This window comes from Canis aureus, chromosome 2 (genome assembly GCF_053574225.1).
Source record: "Canis aureus isolate CA01 chromosome 2, VMU_Caureus_v.1.0, whole genome shotgun sequence".
Classification (NCBI taxonomy): Eukaryota; Metazoa; Chordata; class Mammalia; order Carnivora; family Canidae; genus Canis; species Canis aureus.
Genome location: NC_135612.1, coordinates 81594874 through 81617500, shown reverse-complemented (window position 1 = coordinate 81617500; position 22627 = coordinate 81594874). Strand labels below are relative to the sequence as shown.

Sequence of the window (22627 nt, the reverse complement as noted above, 5' to 3'; positions counted from 1 at the left end):
AGAGCCACCTCAGTGGAATCCAGGCCCCTAGCCTAGATTTCCTCTGAGCTGGTTCTGGCATACCGCACTCCAGAACCCTTCAACCTGAACCTAATGAAGCCATCTTGTCAAGGTAAATCAGGCACAACATGCCCTGGGACCCACTGGCTCATGCCCCCTCCGCTCTAGTCATCCCAACAAGACACTCCCAGTGTGGTGCAACCTCTTCCAGTGTTGATGCAGAACCAGCTATCTGCCAAGGTGACTCTGAAACAAAATGCTTCAAGCCTCCCTACCCAACCTACCACAATCCAGCTGTCCTACTAAGGTAGCCCTACTCTTATGGGCCCAAAACCCCGTAGTCCAAACCCACCTCAAGTCTAGCTATCCCAGTACTATAGCCCCAGAACAGAGCACTCTAGAACCCCCAGGCCAATTTTTGTTCTAGCTGTAGCAGTCCCACCAGACTGGCAACCATACAAGCTCAAATGACTTGACGAGGGTGGCTCCAGTGCGGCATGCCCCAGGACCCTTCAGATCCAGGTGCCTTGCCAGAGTAGCCATGAAGCAGTACACCCCAGGACCCCTCCAGTCTCATCCAGCTGAAGCCACCAGGCCTATGCAATATACCCAAGAAATGCTTCTACACAAGGCTACTCCTTCCAGACTGAGAGTAATAGTTTTGCTTAATTCATAAAAACAAACACAGAAAGCCAAACAAAATGAGAAACAGAAATATGTTCCCAATGAAAACAATATATAATCCTGGGTCAGGGTTAATGAAATGAAGATAAATAATTTACCTGATAAAGAATTAAAAGTGATAGTTATAAAGATGCTCACCAAATTTAGGAATAGAATAGATAAACACAGGGAGGCTTCAACAAACAGAAATATAAGGGAAAAAATTCAAGCTGAAGAACACAGTAACTTAAATGTTTAAAATACACTAAAATGAATCAACAGCGGATTAGATAATACAGAAGGACAAATCCATAATCTGAGGATGGGGTTAGAGGAAATCATCCAATAGGAACAGTGAAAAGAAAAGGAAATCATAAAGTAGAGGTGAATTACTGAGACAACATCAGTCATACTAACATTGACTTTATAGGGGTCTCAGAAGTGAAGAGAGATAGAAAAGGGCATAGAACTTATAAGAAGAAACAATGGCTGAAAAATTCCCTAAGCTGGGGAAAAAAAACAGACATCTAGATCCAGGAAGCACAGAGAGTTCTAAATAAGATGAACACAAAGAGATCCACACCAAGATATATTATAATTAAAATGGAAAAAAAATTAAGTTGAAGAAATAATCTCAAATGCAGCAAGATTAAAAACAAATAGTCAAATATGAGGGAAAACCATTAGACTTTCATCTGATTTTTCAGCACAAACTTTGTAGGCTAGAAGGGAGTAGCAAAACAATTAGTAATGTAATGTAAACCATAAGAATGAGGAGGTAACAGTGTTGACAAAAAAAAAAAAAGACTTTAAAACAAAGACTGTGATAAAAAAAAAGGAATACTGCATAATGACTCAATAAAAGAAAAGGTATAACATATATACACATTTATGTTCCTGATATAAGAGCACCTAAACACATAAGCAAATATTAACAAACAAAAAGGAAAAATTGACAGCAATACGGTAATAGTAAGAAAATTTAATATTCCATTTACATCAATGGATAGAACATCCAGATAGAAAATCAATAAGGAAACATTGGCCTTAAACAACACATTAGACTAAATGGCCTTACTAGATATATACAAAGCATTCCATCACAAACCAGCAGAATACATGTTCTTCTCAAGTAGACATGGAATACTCTTCAGCATAGATTGATTATATGTTAGGCAACAAAATATGTGTCAATATTCAAGAAAACAAATCATATGAAACATATTTTATGAGCACAATGGTATGAAGCTAGAAATTATGAGAAGAAAACTGGAAAAAGAACAAATATGAAAATTAAACAGTAAATGAGTCAATGAAAAATCAAGAGGAATTGATGAATAACTTTAGACAAATGAAAACGTAAACCCAATGATCAAAAATCTCTGAGATGCAGCAAAAGCTATTCTAAAATGGAAGTTCATAGTGTAACAGGCTCACAAGAAAGAAGAAAGAAAGAAAGAAAGAAAGAAAGAAAGAAAGAAAGAAAGAAAGAGAGAGAGAGAGAGAAAGAAAGAAAGAAAGAAAGAAAGAAAGAAAGAAAGAAAGAAAGAAAGAAATAGAAGAAGAAAGAAAGAAAGAAAGAAAGGAGAGAGAGAGAGAATGAAAGAAAGAAAGAAAGAGAAAGAAAGAAAGAAGGAAAAGAAAGAAAAATCTCATATAAACAATCTAACTTCATACCTAAAGGAATAAAAAAAAAAAAAGAAGAAACAAAGTTCCAAATCAGTGTAAATAAGTGAAATAGAGACTTAAAAAATAACAATCCTCTAGCCAGATTCACCCCCCCCCAAAAAAAATAGAGGACTCAAATAAAATCAGAAATGAAAGAGCAGGTACAACTGATATCACAGCAATGCAAATGATCATAAGAGACTATTAAAAATAATGATACCCCAACAAATATAAAGACCTGGAAGTAATGGATATATTTCTTGAAATGCACAACCTTCCAAGACTTAATCACACACACACACACACACACACACACACACACACACAAAATAGAAAATTTGAATAGACTGTTTACAAGTAATTAATTCAAATTAGTAATTTAAAAAAATCCCCCAATAAGAGAAACTTATGACCAAATGGCTTCACAGGTGAATTCTACCAACATTTAAAAAGAGTTACTACCTATATTTCTCAGATTATTCCAAAAAATTGAAGAGGCATGGATTATTTCTAGACTAATGTATAAAGGTCAGCATTACCTGAAACCTGAGCTAGACAAAGACAGCACAATAAAGAAAATTGAAGGGCAATTACCCTGATGAACATAAATGCAAAATCCTCAACAAAAATGAGCAAGTTGCATTCAACAATATATTAAAAGGATCATATGCCATGATCAAGTAGGATTTATTCCAGTGATGCAAGGGTGTTTCACCATCCACAAATGAATCAAAGTGATATACTGCATTACCAAAAATGAAAGATTAAAGTCATATAATTACCTCAATGCAGAAAAGGTATTTAATAAAATTCAACATTTACATACAAATTCTCAACAAAATAGATATAGAAGGAACCTACCTCAACATAATAAAGGTCACATATGATACAATCACAGTTAATATCATATTCAATAGTGAAAAGCTGAAAACTTTTCTTCCAAGATCAAGAACAGGAAAAGTATGCTTACCCTCACCATTTTTTACTCTCAACATAGTATTAGAAACTGTAGCCACAGCAATTAGGAAGAGAAAGAAATATAATGCATCCAAATCAGAAAGAAAAAAGTAAAGCAGTCACTATTTTCAACTGACTTGATAATATATATAGAAAATCCTAAACATTCCATCAAAAATATTAGAGCTAATACATGAATTCAGAAAGGTCACAAGATACAAAATCAATATATAGAAATTGGCTGGGTTTCTATACACTAATATAGGCTATCACAAAGGGAAATTAAGAAAACAGTCCAAATTACAATTGCATCAATAAAATAAATATCTAAGAATAAGTTTTACCAAGGAGGTGAAAGACCTTTACTCTGAAAACTATGACATTGATGAAAGAAATTAATACAAATAAATGGAAGGATATTCCTTCCTTTGGTTTGAAATAATTAATGTTAAAATCATATTACCCAAAGCAATATACAGATTCCATGTCATCACCCATCAAATACCTATGGCATTTTCCACAGAACTAGAAGAAATAGTTTTAAAATTTATATGTAGTCAAAAAAAAAAAAAAAGACCAAATAGTCAAAGCAAGCTTGTTTTTCAAGCTGAAGTTATCATGTTTCTTGGTTTCAGATTATATACTACAGAGCCATAGTAACAAAAACAGTATGATACTGGAAGAAAAAGTCACATAGATGAATAGAATAGACAGCCCAGAAATAAACCCACACATACATGGTCAATTAATGTAGGACAAATGTGACAAAAATACACAGTGGGAAATATACAGTATTCTTAATAAATGGTGCTGGGATGGGGTGACTGGGTGATTCAATTAAGCCTCTAACTCTTGGTTACATCTCTTGGTTTTAGGTCATGATCTCATCTGGCTCTACGTTCAGTGGGGAGTCTGCTTAACTCCCTCTGCCACTCCCCATTCACACTTGCTCTCTCTCATTCTCTCTCTCAATCTCAAATAAATAAATCTTTTTAAAAAATAAATAATTGGTGTTGGGAAAATTGGACAACTGTTTGTAAAATAATGAAATTGGACCTTTATTTCACATCACATATAAAATTAATTCAAAATGGATTAAAGATTTACACGTAAGACTGAAGACTATAACACTCCTAGAAGAAAATATAAATACTAATCTCCTTGATATTGATCTTAGCAATATTTCTCTTTTTTCTTTCTTTTTTTTTTTTCGACAAGCTGTCCAGGCAAAGACGGCAAAAGCTAAAATAAACAAATTGGATTACATCAAACTAAAATGTTTTGCACAGCAAAGGAAACCATCAACATAATGAAAATGCAACCTACTGGGTAGAAGATATTTGCAAGTGATATATTCAATAAGGGATTATTATCTAAAATATATAAAGAACTTATACAACTTTATATCAAAAAACAACCCAATTTAAAAAATGGGCAGAGGACTTGAATAGACTTTTTTTTTCCAAAGAAAAGATTCAGATAATTTCCCTCTCTTTTTCTCACTTCCTCTCTCATTTCCTTTTGAGATTGGAAATATAAATATAGCTGGCTCTATAAGATAAACTGGAGAATTCTTTGCCTTTCTTTAGAGCTTGGAATAATTTAAATAAAATTGGAACCAAGTTATCTGATGGTTAGCTAAAGGTTTGTCTATTTCCCTCTTTTAAATACTCTAGCTTTTAAGTAAACATTCTCTTCTATTGTAATTTATTTTTAATTTGTCTATCCCTTGGATTAATTTTAGTATTTGTATTTGTTGGAAATCATCCCTTTCCTTGATTTTTTTCCAAATTGTCCTATAAAGTTTAATATGAGATCATGTTTAATGCCTTCAAATTCTTTTATGGTTCATGTTATTGCATTTCACTTCTTTGTGCTTTGCAGATATTCCATTTCCCACCCGCCACTGAAGGTAGTGGCAATCCTACATTAAATAAGTCAGTTGGCACCATTTTTCTCCAATAGCATTTGCTCAGTTTGTGTTCTGTGTATTATTTTTGTAATCCTCCCACTATTTCAAAACTTTCGTTGTTGCTGTGTTTGTTGTAGTGATCTGTGATCAGCGTTCTTTGATGTTACTAATATTGTACTTGTTTTGCATCACCAGGAATCATGACTATATAAGATGGCTTAAATGTTGTGTATGCTCTGACAGCTCCAATAATGCCCATTGCCCTATCTCTCCCTTACCTCATGCCTATTTCCTAAGACACAAAAATGTTGAAATTAGACCACGTAATAACCTACAATGATCTCTAAGTGTTTAAGTGAAGGGAAGAATTACACATCTCATTTTAAATAGAAAGCTAGGTTAAATTTAGTGAGAAAGGCATGTCAAAAGCCGATGTTGTCTAAAAGGTACAACTCTTGTACCAAACAGTTCACAAAGTTTTAAATGCAAAGAAAAAGTACTTGAAAGAAATTGAAAATGCTACTCCAGTGACACAAATGCTAAGAAACCAAGAGTCTTTTTTTTAAATTTTTTATTGGTGTTCAATTTACCAACATACAGAATAACCCCCAGTGCCCGTCACCCATTCACTCCCACCCCCCACCCTCCTCTCCTTCTACCACCCCTAGTTTGGTTCCCAGAGTTAGGAGTCTTTATGTTCTGTCTGCCTTTCTGATATTTCCCACACATTTCTTCTCCCTTCCCTTATATTCCCTTTCACTATTATTTATATTCCCCAAATGAATGAGAACATAAAATGTTTGTCCTTCTCTGACTGACTTACTTCACTCAGCATAATACCCTCCAGTTCCATCCACGTTGAAGCAAATGGTGGGTATTTGTCATTTCTAATAGCTGAGTAATATTCCATTGTATACATAAACCACATCTTCTTTATCCATTCATCTTTCGATGGACACCGAGGCTCCTTCCACAGTTTGGCTATCGTGGCCATTGCTGCTAGAAACATCGGGGTGCAGGTGTCCCGGCATTTCATTGCATTTGTATCTTTGGGGTAAATCCCCAACAGTGCAATTGCTGGGTCATAGGGCAGGTATATTTTTAACTGTTTGAGGAACCTCCACACAGTTTTCCAGAGTGGCTGCACCAGTTCACATTCCCACCAACAGTGTAAGAGGGTTCCCTTTTCTCCGCATCCTCTCCAACATTTGTTGTTTCCTGCCTTGTTAATTTTCCCCATTCTCACTGGTGTGAGGTGGTATCTCATTGTGGTTTTGATTTGTATTTCCCGGATGGCAAGTGATGCAGAGCATTTTCTCACGTGCATGTTGGCCATGTCTATGTCTTCCTCTGTGAGATTTCTCTTCATGTCTTTTGCCCATTTCATGATTGGATTGTTTGTTTCTTTGGTGTTGAGTTTAATAAGTTCTTTATAGATCTTGGAAACTAGCCCTTTATCTGATAGGTCATTTGCAAATATCTTCTCCCTTCTGTAGGTTGTCTTTTAGTAGAAACCAAGAGTCTTATTGCTGAAATGGAGAATTTTGAGTGGTTGGATAGAAGATAAAGCCAGTCACAACATTCCCTTAAATAAAATCCTAATCCAAAGCAAGCCTTAACTTTCCTCAATTCTAAAAAGTCTGAGAAAGGTGAGAAAGCTAGAGATAAAAACTTTGAAGCCAGCAGAGGCTGATCCATGAGATTTAAGGAAAGGATCCATCTCTATGCACAAAAAAAGTACAAGGTGAAGTAGTAAGTGCTGATGTAAAAGTTGCAGAAAGTTATCCAGAAGATCCAGCTAAGATAATTCATGAAGGTGGCTACACAAAACAATTCTCAACATAAACAATATACCCTTTTATTGGAAGAAGATGCCATCTATGACTTTCACTCGTAGAAAGAAGTCAATGCCTGGCCTCAAAGGTTCAAAGGACAGGGTGACTCTTTTTGTTAGAAGCAAAAACAGCTAGTGACTAAATTGAAGCCAATGCACATTCACTATTCTGAAAATCCCAGGGCCCATAATAATTATGTTAAATCTACACTGTCTGTGTTCTATAAATGTAGCAACAAAACCTGGATGACAGCACATCTGTTTACATCATGGTTTACTGAAATTTTTAAACCAATTGTTGAGATCTACTGCTCAGGAAAAAATATTGCTCTCAAAATATGACTACTCATTGACACTGTGCACCTGCTCACCCAAGAGCTCTGATGGAGATGGACAATGGGATTAATGTTGTTTTCAAACCTGCTGCTAACACAACAACATCCATTTTAAAATCCGTTGTTCATTTCAACTTTCAAGTGAAATTATTTAAGAAATATATTACATGAGGCTATACATGCCATAGATAGAGATTTATCTGATGGATCTGGGCAAAGTCAATTGAAAACCTTCTGGAAAGGATTCACTATTTTAAACACCATTAATATTTGTGATTCATGGGAAGAGATCAAAGTATAAACATTAAGAGATGTTTGGAACAGTTGAGTCCAACCATCATGGATAACTGAGGGATATGAGACTTCAGTGGAGAGAGTAACTGCAGATGTGGCTATAATAGTAAGAGAACTAAAATTAGAAGGAAAACCTAAAGCTGTGACTGAATTGCTTCAATCTTGTGATAAAACTTGAACACATGTGGACTTGCTTCTTATGGATGAGCAAAGAAAGTGGTTTCTAGAGATGGAATCTACTCCTCATGAAGATGCTATGAAGATTGCTTAAATGACAACAAAGGTTTAGAATATGGCATAAATTTAATTGATAAAAAAGCAGCAGGTTTTGAGAGGATTGGCTCCAATTTTAAGATAAAATCACATGCTGCAGAGAAAACGTTTGTGAGAAGAAGAGTCAATCAATGTGGCAAACATCATTATGTCTTATTTTAAGGACTTATCACAGCCACCCCAGCCATCAGCAACCAGCACCATAAATAGTCAGCAGCCATCTATTTGACGTGGGACCCACAACCTGTAAAAAGATTATGGTTTGCTGAAACTTCAGATAATGGTTGGCATTTTTTGGTAGTAGTATTTTAAGAATTAAGGCATGCACAGTTTTTAAATAGAATGCTATTGCATAGATAATAGACTACAGTACTACAGTACAGTGTAAACATAACTTTTATATGCATGAGGAAATGAAAACATTCATTTGACTTTCTTGTGATATTCACTTTATTTTTCTAGTGAACTGATCCTGCAATATATTTGTTTGCCTGTATTTTCTTAAATTTCCTCTTTAAAATAATTCATTTATATAAAACTTTAATTTTCTACCTTTTTAATAAATAAATAAAGAAAGAACAACTATATCTGAAAATTAGCTGAAGACTAGCAGAATTGATCTTACATATAAGAAAAAAGCCAAATTGAGATAAATATGAGGAGCAGAGACATAGTCTAGTCAGGATCCATACCTCCACATAGTGACCCACAAGAGGGATATTACAACTACAGAGGACCTCCATGAGGGATAAATGGTTCAAACTGCACATTGGACTATTCAGTCCATGGGACCTACAATGGAAAGATGAGCTCCCAACACATCAGGCTTTGAAAACAAATGGAACTTATGTCTGGGAGAGCCAGAGGGCAGTAGGAACCAAAGACTATACTTAAAGAGATGACTACAATTTCACTTACTCTGAGTTCCAGAACAAAAAGCAGTTTGAAAAGTGCTTGCGTTACACATGAAGGACATCCATTTACTAATTCTAGAGCTTGTGTTAGAAAAGTAGAGCTCTATTGGGATGTTCTCTGAGGATAGCAATGCTGGTAGGCATCTTTTTTTTCCACTTCCCTTCCATCTAGTTAGACTGGCACCAATGGGAGCCATTTCTGAGATTTTCCCTCTCTGTGCTAGCACCATATTTCCACCCCAGTATCTTCCTGCAGACTCACCCCCATGAAAATCATCTGCCCCAGTGCCTTTCAAGCAGCCCACAGCCCTGCCACACTTGGCAGATGGCCTAAAATGTCCAGTTGGCCTGCCAAACCTGATAGGTGGCCTCAGTCAGCACTCACAATCTCCCTAAGCAGTCCCTGTCCCAGTAGGCCAAACCTACACACTACAGCCCTTGCAATGGTTATAGGTGAAAATCACAGACAGTTGCACTGGCAATCTGCTGCACATGCCAGTGAGTCCACAGTTGTGGCCCAGCCACAACAGAAGGTTGAACATAGTGATGGAAGGCATCACTCAGGTGACCAGGAGTTTTGCAATACTGGGCCTCACAGAACACCTTCTTCATCAAGTCACTCTTTAAGACTGAGAAACATAACTGATCTACCTAATACATGAAAAGAAACAATAAGAGTTAGGTAAAATGAAACCAAGAAAAATGTTCTAAACAAAAGAACAAAATAAAATGTCAGAAAAAGATCACAATGAAATGAAGATAAGCTATCTACCAGATAAAGAGTTCAAAGTAATTGTCGTAAAGATGCTCACTGGGATGCCTGGGTGGCTCGGCGGCTGAGCATCTGCTTTTGGCTCAGGGCATGATCCCAGAATCCTGGGATGGATCCCACAACAAGCTTCATATGGGGAGTCTGCTTCTCCTTCTGCCTATGTTTCTGCCTCTGTCTGTGTGTGTCTCTCATGAATAAATAAATAAAATCTTAAAAAATAAAGTTGTTCACTGAAGTTGAAAAGAATGAATGAACACCATGAAACTTTGACAAAAAGATAGAAAATACAAAAAAGAACCAATCACAGATGAATAATGTGATAAATGAAAAAATACACTAGGAAAAGTCAACAGTAAAGACAGGTCAGTGATCTGGAAGACAGGGCCGTGGAAATCACCCAATCAGAGCCAAAATAAGAAGAAGAAGAAGAAAAAAAAAAAAAAAACTTTAAAAATGAGGATAGTTTAAGGGGCCTCTGAGAAAACATCTACTGTACCAACATTTGCATTATAGGTATCCAGAAAAGGAAAAAAAAAATGAGAAAGAGATGGAAAAACTATTTGAAGAAATAATGGCAGAGGCAGAAGCAGCAAAAGAAAAACAACTAGTTACATACAAGGGAACTCCCATAACTATGAATTGAGTTTTGCATCAGATACTTTACAGGCCAAAAAAAAGTGGCATGATATATTTAAAAGCTGAATGCTGAAAACAAAACAAAACAAAAATCCCTCCACCAAATATACTCTATTTTGCAAAGTTATGACTCAAGAATGGAAGGTAAGATAAGGATTTCCCTTAACAGGCAGAAGCTAAAGGAGTTAATTAACACAAAATAGCCTTGCAGGAAATGTTAAAAGGACTCTTTAAAATGCAAAGCAAAGGGCCATAACCAGAAATAAGAAAATTATGAAAGAAAAAAATCTTCCTGGCAAATTTGACAAATGGTAAAATAGTAGACGAGCCATCTAAATAACTAGTATGAAATTCAAAAGCCAAAAGTAGTAATATCATGTAGGTGGAAAATAATTAGTCAAGGGATACAAAAGATAATAAGTAATATATGACTCCAATAACATAAAATGTAGGGAGTTGGGAATAAAAAAAGGTAATGCTCTTAGAACACACTTGAAATTAAATGGCCATCAACTTAAAATAGATCGCTATATATATAGGATGTTATATATAAACCCAATGGTTACCAGAAGCCAAACTTATAAGATATAAATATATATATATATAAATAAAATGGAAAAAAAAAGATTTCAAAATAACACAAAAGGAAGTCACTAAATTACAAGAGAACAAGAAAAGAAAGAACAAACAACAAAACAATTGAAAACAAAATGGCAATGTGTATGTGTATAATTACTTTAAATGTAAATAAATTCTCCAATTAAAATTCACTGCAAGTCAAAATAGATAATACAAAAACAATATCCATATATATGCTGTCCATAAGAGATTCGCTTCAGATCTAAACAGATCTAAACACACAGATTGAGGGTAAAGGGATGGGAAAATGTGTCTCATGCAAAAGAAACAACAACAGCAAAAAAGCTAAGATATAAGTACTTACATCAGAAAAAATAGACTTTAAAACAAAAACTGTAACAAGGGATTAAAAGAAAAAGTGGCATTAAATAATGATAAAGGGATCAATATAGTAAGAGGGTATACTTGTCAATAGGCATGAACCCAACATAGGTGAATCTAAACACATAAAGCAAATATTAACAGACATAAAGGGAGACATTAACAGTGATACAATAATTACAGAGGATGTTAACACTCCACTGGCATCAATGAAAATGTCATCTGGACAGAAAATCAATAAGGAAACATAAGCTTTAAATGACACCTTAGACCAAATGCCCTTGATAGGTATATACAGAGAATTCCATCTAAAAACAGCAAAATATGCATTCTTCTCAAGTGCACATAAAACATTCTCCAGGACAGGACACATGTCAAGCCACAAAACAAATGGACAGATATTCCATGCTTATGAATTGGAAGAATATTGTTAAAATGTCCATACTACTCAAGGCAACCTACAGATTCAATGCAATCCCTGTCAGAATTTCAATAGCATTTTATACAGAATTATAACAATCCTAAAATTTGTACAGATTCACAAATGACTCCAAATAATCAAAGCAATCTTGAGAAAGAGAATATAGCTGGAGATAATCACACTCCTTAACTTCAAACCATATTACAAAGCTGTAGTAATCTAAATGGTATGGCACTGGCACAGAGAAAAACACATAGATAAACATAACAGAAGAGTCCAGAATAAAGTCACGCTTATACAGTCAATAAATCTTTTGCAAAGAAGGCAATAATATACAATGGGGAAAAGACATTCCTTTAATAAATGCTGTGGGAAAGCTGGACAACTTCATTCAAAAGAATAAACTTGACCTTTTTCTTATATCATATATAAAGACTAATGTAATGAATGACTGGAAACAATAAAAATCCTAGAAAGCAACAACAGCAACAACAAGCAGTAAGCTCTTAGACATAGGTCTTAGCAATATTGTTTTAGCTATATCGCCTCAGGCAAGAGGGACAAAAGCAAAAAAATATGCAAATGACATTGCATCAAAATGAACAGCTTTTGCACAACAAAGGAAACCACCAACAAAATAAAAGGCAACCTACAGAAGATATTTTCATATGATATAGCTGATGAGTTATTAACCAAAATATATACTCAAACAATTTATTAACAATTTAAATGGACAGAGGACTTAATGCAGATATTTCTCCAAAACAAAACAAAACAAAAACAAACATACAGATGGCAAACAGAAACATGAAAAAATACACAACATCCCTAATCATCAGGGAAATATAAACCACAAAAATACCTCACATCTATCAGAATGAGTATTACCAAAAAGAAAAGAAATAACAAGTGTTGGTGAGGATACCAAGAAAAGGGAACCCTTGTGCACTTTTGAGGAGTAGGCAAACTGGTGTAGAACTATGCAGAACACTATGGAGCTTCCTTAAAAAATTAAAAATAGGGCAGTGGTGTAGAGCCACCTTCACCCCAGGGCGTGATCCTGGAGACTCAGGATCGAGTCCCATGTCGGGCTCCCTGCATGGGCCTGCTTCTCCCTCTGTGTCTCTGTCTCTGTCTCTCTCTCTTTCTCTCTCTCTCTCTGTGTCTCTCATGAATAAATAAATAAAATCTTTTAAAAAATTAAAAATAGAACTACTCTACAATCCAGGAATTCCACTTCTGAGTATTTATTTTAGAAAAAAAAATAATTTTATAAAGATATACAGATCCTTAAATTCACTGCAACTTTATATACGATAGCAAGGTGTGGAAGTGAACTGTTTAATAATAGATGAATGAATAAAATTGTGATATATGTTTATATGTATGAATGTGTTTAGATATATGTATACACACATGGGTGTGTATATATATATATATATATATATATATATGTATGTATATATGCACGCACATGATGGAATATTACTCAGCCATGAAAAGAATGATTTCTTGCCATTTTTGTGACAACATAGAAGGACCTAGAGGGTATTCTGGTAAGTGTAGTAAATCAGACAGAGGAAGACAAATATCTTATGATTTCACTTATATATGCAATCTAAAAGCAAAACAAAGAAAACAAAATCATTCATAGATATAGAAAATGGTATAGTGTTTGTTGGGGGCAGGTGAAGGGATAGGCAAAGTAGATAGAGAGGATTCAAAGGTACAAACTTCCAGTTATAAAATAAATAAGACATGAAGATTCAATGTACAGCATATGGAATGGTACCTAATAATATTGTAACAACTTTATATGGTGAGAGGCGGTAGCTAAATTTAGCATGATGATCTCTTTGTAATGTATAGAGTATTGAAATCACTATGTAGCTCACCTACAACCACTATAAAATTGTATTTCAATTATGCTTCAATTAAAAAAAATACTTTTGGACTTTAAGACACATTCAAGAGAGGAAGATAAATCAGTATTTTTTTTAATTAAGGGAAAATAAATTGTGTTCAGATTATTATTTTCTTCTTTACAGTTTCTTATATCTATATCTCTCATTCATCTTGCTTTCCTGTTTGGCCACATTAATTTACTCCACTCAAAATCAAAAGTCTTAAAATGGCTTTGTTATTTTATTTTTGTTAACTACTTTTAATTATTTTCTCCATTTACTTTCACTCATCAAACTTCTGCACTGCACTGGGGTTCCCACCATCACCATTCCATGGAACTCCATCACCATTCTTGCTGATTCCGCAATAATCTCCGTGTCTATAGATCAAGTGGATACTCTTTTGAGTCCTCTTTTTAATTAATATATGTAAGCAGCATTCTCCATGTTATTCTCTCTTTTTAAATCTTTACTTCCTTCAGCCTCTATGAGGATACAATCTTTCAGTTTTCATGCCTTTTTAATTTTTTTCTTCCTCTTCAAAATTTTAAACATTCTATCTTTATCATGGTTCTTTCCTAGGCCACTTTTTCCCTTGAATGTATGTATGTATGTATTTTAGAATTCATTCATTCACTCATTCATTTATAGGTTTATTTAAATTCTAGTTAATTAACATACAGTGTAATACTAGTTTCAAGTGTACAATACAGTGATTCAACACTTCCATACAATACCCAGTGATCTGTTTTTAAAATAATCTTCATTTAAATCTAATATCTATGTTCTAAATCTAAGTGCTATCATCCTTAGTCCTATATCCCCAGTTCACACTTTTAACTCCAGATGTATGAATGTGTCTAAGTCTTCTCAAATTGAACTCATAAACTTGGTCTCCAAAAACCCCCTTTTGGAGGTTTGTCTCTGGAAATGCATTTTCACAAACTGAAATTCAGTTAATAAAACCTTCAAAGTCATCCTTGATGACTCCTACCACTCAGTTAATGAATTATTCTATCCTATCCACTCTCCTAAGCATCTCTCATCAGTGCCACCAGCACTGATCACTTAAGTTATTCCAATAGCCCCATATTTGTCTCTTCTTTAGCTCCTGATAAAACACTGCTGATATCAACATTTTTAAAATCATCAAACAAATCAGTCATTCCCTTCCATTTAAACCCTTCGGATAACTTACCTCACCTTAAAAATGTAAACAAAATCTAAACATGGCTAGCAAAGCCATGCTTTGTGTGGTCCTACCTGCTTAATACATCTATCTCACTTTGCTACATACCCCACTTCCTCACTCTGATTCATCCATAGTAGTCTCTCCTAAGCCTGAATCCCTCTCTTTTTCAAAATGTTCTATTTAACCTTTACCTATTTCTGAGATATCAGCTAATATATCACTTCCTAAAAGAAAACCTCTTTGTCATACCAGGGTAGATTTTCAAATAGATCTCATACTCTTTCCTTCACAGTCTTTTATTTATTATTACTTAATAATCTCTTGCAAATATTTATTGAATATGTATCCTATAGTCTTTACGTTCCCTGAGGCAAGAAGTCATTATGTTCTATTCAGGTATATAGCTCCACTACCTAACAATTCAATAAATATTGATTAGCTAATTCACATGCCTTGAACAACATATGGCTCAATATTAAAATATAGGTTTATATTTGTAAGAGGGCTATGGTATTGCACAGAACAGGATATTTAATTGTTCTTTCAGTTCCTCTCCGGTAGTTCTCCAACCCTCATCTACTTTTTTACTTCATCTCAGTTGTTCAATGTAGGGAAATAGAGTATGTTTTTACCTCTTGTGTATGTTGTACCCATAATTTTACCTCATACTTCACTTCTTAAGCAAATGGATGTTAAGTTCTTGAAGTTAAAACTACTTTTCAACTCTGTGTGTGTGCACTAAAAGCATTGTAGCAAAAAATTAATTTTGCATATTTTAGGCATATATTTTAATTTGTTTAATTTTCCATAGGGTCAGGATTATTTTAAAATAAGAGGAAAAAAAAGGAAGGGAAGGGTAGAGGAAAGGGAAAGGGAAGGGGAAGGAAGAAACAGCAGATAAACCAGAGAGATCTCCTCCAAAACTAGAAACCTGTATTTTAAAATGAAACACAGAGGGTGACTAAGGAACTTGTTCAGATGAAAGAACATTAAAGGAACCTGGCAACTAAATGCAATGTATGGTCCAGAATTTTCCTTTTCTATAGAAGACATCATTGAAACACTTGGCAAAATCTGAATATAGTCTATACTTTGGATGACAGTATGATGTTAGTATTAATCTCCTGATTTTGATTATTGTACTATGACCATATAAAATAATATCTTTGCTTTTAAGAAGCACACACTGAAGTATTTAGGGATAAAGGAGCATCATGTGCAGCTGAATCTCAAATATTTCAGAAAAAATATATTTGTGTATAAAGGAGCATCATGTGCAGCTGAATCTCAAATATTTCAGAAAAAAATATATTTGTGTATATGGATGTCAGGATGCATGTGCCAAAAAAAAAAAAAAAAAAGAGGAGAAGAGGAAAGGGAAGATAAGGCCAATACACATAGCTCATATTTGGAGAATCTGCTGAGAAATATACAGAATTCCTCCAGATATGTCCTACTAATAAAATATATTTGTTATTTTTCATTTCTGGACAATGACTAACTCACCATCATTGAGAAGATTAAATGAAGAGAATAAGAACAATTTTTTTTTATGAAATACACATATCATTGAATTTTTTATCATATTGTTAGTTTTGTACAAACATGGAATGAAAATCATATATCTTTATATTATTTATCAACTTATTTGAACTAAACATAGGAAAAATAACTGCTGTTTTTCTAAAAAAAGAAAAGACTTTATCTTATAAATAATTACTTAGAGAATGCAGGTTACTTTGAAGGCTAGTGGTGTAGGCAATGGAACTTTGCTCAAAATCACTTCCCCATAAGTCAGAATCTAATTGGCTCACAGAATATTCAAACTAGGGATTTTAGCTGATCATAGCTAAAATTTACTATCACTGTAAATCCATCAGATGACTATGTATTTGAACTAGTAAAATTACAGCTTATTTTTTTAATGCTCATTTTATAAACTATTGTTTAATTGACATTTTTCTGAAAAGATTCTTCTACTTGGGTTCCTAATTAGAAACTGACATTCTAGAGACAGAGCTGCCACCATTTTTTAAGGCTCCTCTTACTATTTTTCCTAGCATTGGATTTTAATGGTCACATCGCCCATGCTCAATGATTATGTAGTTAGGCTCTGAGCTACACAGTTAGTTTAGGACAGAATGAGACTTTATTTTTCTATTATTTTTTTAAGATTTTATTTATTTATTCATGAGTGGCACAGAGAGAGAGTGAGGCAGAGACACAGGCAGAGGGAGAAGCATGCTCCATGCAGGGAGCCCGATGTGGGACTTGATCCCGGGTTCTCCAGGATCACACCCTGCGCCAGAGGCAGGCACCAAACCACTGAGCCCCCCAGGAATCCCCAGAATGAGGCTTTAGATAGCACATATAATTTGTAGATAGGGTGGATGCTTGTTTGCACCAGCAATAAACTGGTCTCTCAGTAACCATAGGGTTCTACTTCCTTGAAAACTTATTGCTTAACTAAGTTGAGGAATGTGTTCTAATATTGACAATAATGCATTTATATTCATCTAATGTTTAGTGATATATACATAAGTTCTTCATTATTCCCATTTGAAAAAAAATAGAATAATAAATTATCTCTCATTTAAAACACTCTTTGAAATAAAGTATAAACATATGTGTAAAATATTAATTACTCAAATAATATATTATGAGATAAACTAAAATATTCATGGCATTTTAGTGATAGGAGTTCCAAATCCATTTTCCATATATTCATTTCCAAAATACGGATGGTTGTCCGAGCTGGAAAGTAATCAACATAGTCTTTAAGCTCTTAAACTTCACTAACTATAAAATAAAATTGAAACAAACTATTTCTGTACTTTTTCTGAGTAAAAATGAATCATTTAGCTTTCACTTACAATCATGCATACATAATTTCAATCTGCTTATTGTTTTTATTTAGCACTTTGCACAAGAAAATTAAAGACATTGCTGAACTCCAAGAAGCATATCAGCACAACCAGCCATTTGCTCTTAGGACAACAGTGCTATGCTAAGTTGATTTTTACTACTGTTGCATTTTAGAATGTAAACAACAACGATGTATTCCTGGTCTAAAAAGCAATGTTTAGCTGAAATAAGATTTGCTCAGCAGCATGTCAAGACAACTTGATTTATTTTAAAAAGAAACAATGAAAAGTTATAAAACCTATATAATGCTAATATAATTGTTGTTGAAAATGCAGAAAAGTACATTTTTATAAGATGCTTGAATTGCAAGATAGACACCATTAAAAAACAGAAAAATATTTAAAATTATGAATGAATTTTAAATGATGAATACATTTATTGGGTGACAAATGGAAGTAAAACATTTTATGAAAAATAAGATCTTAAAGAATGTTTAAGATCAAAGTCTATGTAGAATCATACATAAATTTTCTAAGGCACTATAAAGGAATTCTGTGATTTTGGATTACATATCCAGAAGCCTATCATGAAGTTACAAGATAATGAAGAGTTATGCTATTCAATTTTTTTGTATTGCACTGTGAAAACTGCATTCAATTTTAGTCACCTCATTTATAACAAAATATAAGAAGCCAGACAGATTTTTCAAAAAACCAATAATAACATTTAGGAATCTGGAGAGGGTATCTTTTTATGATTTTATTTATTCATTTATTTGAGGGGGTGGGGAGATGAGTGGGAGGAACAGAGGGAGAAAGATAAGGAGACTCCATGCCAAGCATGTAGCCTGATGTGGGGTTCAATTCCCCTAACCCTGAGATCATGACCTAAGCTGAAATCAAGAGTCAGACTGAGTCACTCAGGTGCACTTGGAGAGGGTATTTTTAATGAGATAACGTTCACAGAAGTCTTTATTCCACATTTCCAGAATATGATCAGATGTATGCTCATGATGGATTTTGCGTAAGCACACAGTCTTTTGAATTTAAAAAGCTACTTAAAATCAGATTATTTTCACAAAATTTCCTAACTTGGAAGAATCAATAAGGTTCACCTTAACCAAAATTCTCATTTATGGGATGCCTAGGTGTCTCCGTGGTTGAGCGTCTGCCTTTGGCTGAAGGCATGATCCCAGAGTCCAAGGATTGAGTCCCACATCGGGTTCCCTGGATGGAGCCTTCTTCTCCCCTGCCTGTTTCTCTGCTTCTCTCTGTGTGTGTCTCAAGAATAAATAAAATCTTTTTAAAAATTATCATTTAAAAATGGGCTTTGGCCCCAAAATTGTCATCCTAAAGAAGTTTCTATAGCCTGTTAGTATCAAAGCCAACATTGAAACCTACATTTATAATAATTTTTTTTTCAAATTTGTCACTTACTTCAAGTATCTCTAGCTAGTATCATTTGATTGAGTTAAAAGTACCACCTTATTAACTTTTTTCCAAATACATTTTGGACATTCTTACTATCAAAGCACATGGGCTTTGGTATAAAACAAGTAATTTCATTCTTTGTTCTATAACCTCGAAGTTTGACGTTGGCCTAATTACTTAAGCTTTCATTTTCTTCTAGAATTATTAACAGTAGAAACTTTACAGGGCTTTTGGGTCTTTTTTTTTTTTTTTTTTTTAATGGTACACAAGTATTTAATAAGCGCCACACATTAGTACAGAAAAACACAGTCTGTAGCTCATACTTTAAAACCACAACAGCCAACTGAAATCAGTAGAGTCTTGTTTTTACTTAGGGAAAAAATACAGAAGGTACACATTGGGAATTGAAATACACTATGCTTTTTCTTTCTAGAGGTGTGATATGTCTTTTCCGGTCAGTAATTTCTCTGAAACATTGTGCTATGTCAAAGCCTACAGATGACCAGTGAAGCTGTTTGCTCTCCTACTTCTGCTGAGCTAGCTCAGTGGAACACCGTCGTCTTGGCAGGCAGATTCTCACAGGAGGAGGCGACTACAGAGACCCTACCCCCAACAGAACACCTAACAAAATGATTTATATGGAAAGGGATTTCAGAAACCTGTACACTTAACATGCTTTAGGAAAGGGAGACCTTTTAGCCTACTTCCAGCATAAGCACACACTCGTTGGCGCCCAGTAAACCAGGCACGCCAACAAAGAAAGCCTTTTCGCTTTCATAGAATACTTTGATCTTTAAGTGGGTAATCATGGAGGTTCCAAGATTATATCCACTAGGTTAGCCTGAGTATTTACCTATAAAAATATTTTTCTAAAAAAAATGCTTGAGAGGATTCTAGAAACAGACTACATTAAGGACTAGCAGAAGACAGTGATGCAAGGACTGCGAAGTGAAAGACAAGAAACTGATTTTCACATGGAGCTTCAGGTACAGGACTGAATCTTCAGCTGATTCCTAGAGCCGAGGCTAGCTGGGATGGGAGGAGCGGCAGGGAGCTCAGCCAGGCGGCTGGCTTAACAGCCTGGGGCCATGTGCCCCAACAGGAAGAACCCCCTTTGAGGCTGCAGGTCTGATGAGACGATGCATACAGGAGGCTGTGGGCACACAAGAGCCTGATGGACACGCAGAGCCTGCGGAGCCAAAGAGGGCCGGAGAGAATGGGTTCTTCCAAATGCTTCTGACCTACCAGCATGTATGTCAGGGGAAGAGGCCCCGGTGTGATGCGCGCCTTGGGCTTGCTCCAGAAGGGGCCTGACGCAGAGGCCTGAGGCAGGGGGTCTGCTCGGGGAGGTGCTTCGGGGTCTCGTGCAAACACGAGAAGGTGCTTCGGGGTCTTTGGAGGGTCGATGGATTGTCTTCTGACCCATCAATACTTAACGTTAATGAGTTGTAAAACAGGGTCAGTCTTTCCAACGTGTATTGTCACATTAGCCAGAGCCTCTTCCAGGCTGTTAGGCTGGCAACGTCCAGAAAGATCCCATTGCCTGGCGGTGGGACCTGGGCCGCAGGTCACTCTGGGAAGCTGGTGCAATGATTTGGGATTTGCACAATGAAGGGACCCCACATTCTGGGATTTGCACAATGAAGTCACCACTAAACCACTGCTTAAGTCCAGTCCCCGACCTTCTTTTTCCGCTCTGTAGTCCAGAAACATTTCTTTAAAAGCCAGGAAATCTGCAAACGTGAGCAGCATGTCCAATACGTCGCCTGCCGCTATGGTGCCGTGAAGTCGTTGTGAAAGCCGCCATGTTAAACCCAGGGATCCGCTCCAGCAGCTCTTCTTCAATATACTTTTCTACCAAAGAAATATATTCATTGAAAACAGGCGTCTTCAAGCTCCTGATAGTACCTGCCCACGAAATTCCTCTGTAGTAACGGGAACTCGTCATCCATGAGGACGTCCTCTAAATATCCAACCACAGCGTCGAATTTGTTGTGTCCAAGATCGCGAAGCCGAGAAACCGCCAAGGAGCCGACAGCGACGCAATCCCACGAGGGTTTCTTTACAAGCTGGAGCCGGGGTCCAAGTGTACCCAACGCAGCGGGGCAGGGACTTGAACCCCGAGACTTAGAGGCTCAGCAGCTTTATAGGGGCCCGTGGCCAATGGGATACGCAGGAAGTTGCACAGCCATGCTGGTCCGCTGAGCCGGATTTCCGGTGAGGGTGTGCCCTGGTCTCTGACTAGGGCGGGGCAGTATCCCTGGGCCGGATTTCCGGTGAGGGTGTGTCCTGGTCTCTGACTAGGGCAGGGCAGTATCCCTGGGCCGGACTTCCGGTGAGGGTGTGCCCTGGTCTCTGACTGGGACGGGGCAGGATCCCTGGGCCGGACTTCCGGTGAGGGTGTGCCCTGGTCTCTGACTAGGGCGGGGCAGTATCCCTGGGCCGGACTTCCGGTGAGGGTGTGCCCTGGTCTCTGACTAGGGCGGGGCAGGATCCCTGGGCCGGACTTCCGGTGAGGGTGTGCCCTGGTCTCTGACTAGGGCGGGGCAGTATCCCTGGGCCGGACTTCCGGTGAGGATGTGCCCTGGTCTCTGCCCTAAGTAATAAGCAGGTGAGCACAAGGCGGGTGCAGCCCAAAATAGAGTCAGTCCTGCTCTGCTTGTCCAGGGGTAGGGGATTTTGTTCAATTTCCTGGGTCCCACAGAATTCTGCATCAGAGGCAGAAGAGAAGGACAGCGCGAAGCTCTCTTCCTCTAGGGCGTCCATCGCCGCCGCCGCTGCCGTCGGCTTTCCCCGCTCCCGCCCGGGCCCAGCCTCCGCTCTGCCCCGTAGAGCCCCAGCCCGCATCCGGGAGGCCTCGCCGCCGCCGCCGCCGCTCACCGCCCGGGCCTCGGGCCTCAGGCGCCCCCGCGCCCGGCCAGGCCTCTCGGCGCACCCACGCACTCCGCTTTTGGGTCTTCTGTGAGAAAACTGAAGTAATATGCTTAGCCCAGAATCTGGCACATAATGCGAGTTTCGTCATCGTTGAGGATGATTACGAACTGTGGAGGAGAAGCATACACAGGTAGATGAAAAACATTCTTTATAGCTTCCAGAAACTCTCCTCAAGTGAATAAATACAAAGCAAACCACAACTGGAAAAATCATGACAAAGTTGTTAAAAATCATGTCCAAAAAAAGGTGAGGTTTTTTTTATTGTTTTTTTTTTTTGACATATTGTCTTCAAATAATAAGGGACTGACGATGGATTCCTCAACAGAAATCATGGAAACCAGATGACATAGGGGTGACATTTTTTAAGTGGTTAATGAGACTGTCAGTCTAAAATTCTACACTGAACAAAAGTATTCTTCAAAAATATGGTTAACTGAATAAATTTCCAAACAAACAAAAACTAATACAACACTCAATGCCAAACACACAAAAGGCAGGAAGTGGGGAGGTTGTTTTTCAGGTAGGAGGAAAGTGATCCCCAAGAGAGTAAGATAATATACTAAGTAATGAAATAGAATATTCAATTATTTGGGTAAATGTAAATAGATATTGAATGGTTAAATTTATAATAATAGTGATTTCATGGTTTTGGGAAATATTTAA

At 36.5% G+C, this 22627-nt stretch overlaps 1 long non-coding RNA gene across 11 annotated transcripts in view; it reads right to left on the bottom strand.

Moving 5' to 3' along the window:
• LOC144302682 (uncharacterized) overlaps positions 1 to 22627 on the bottom strand; it is a 488681-nt gene that overhangs the window by 372674 nt on the left and 93380 nt on the right. The window contains exon 4 of one of the 11 annotated variants that reach the window (XR_013369683.1): positions 19259 to 22071. The exons of the other annotated variants lie outside the window; for them this stretch is intronic. This is a non-coding gene — a long non-coding RNA (uncharacterized LOC144302682). Of the gene's footprint in view, positions 1 to 19258; positions 22072 to 22627 lie in introns of those variants that run through there. 11 annotated transcript variants of the gene reach the window in all.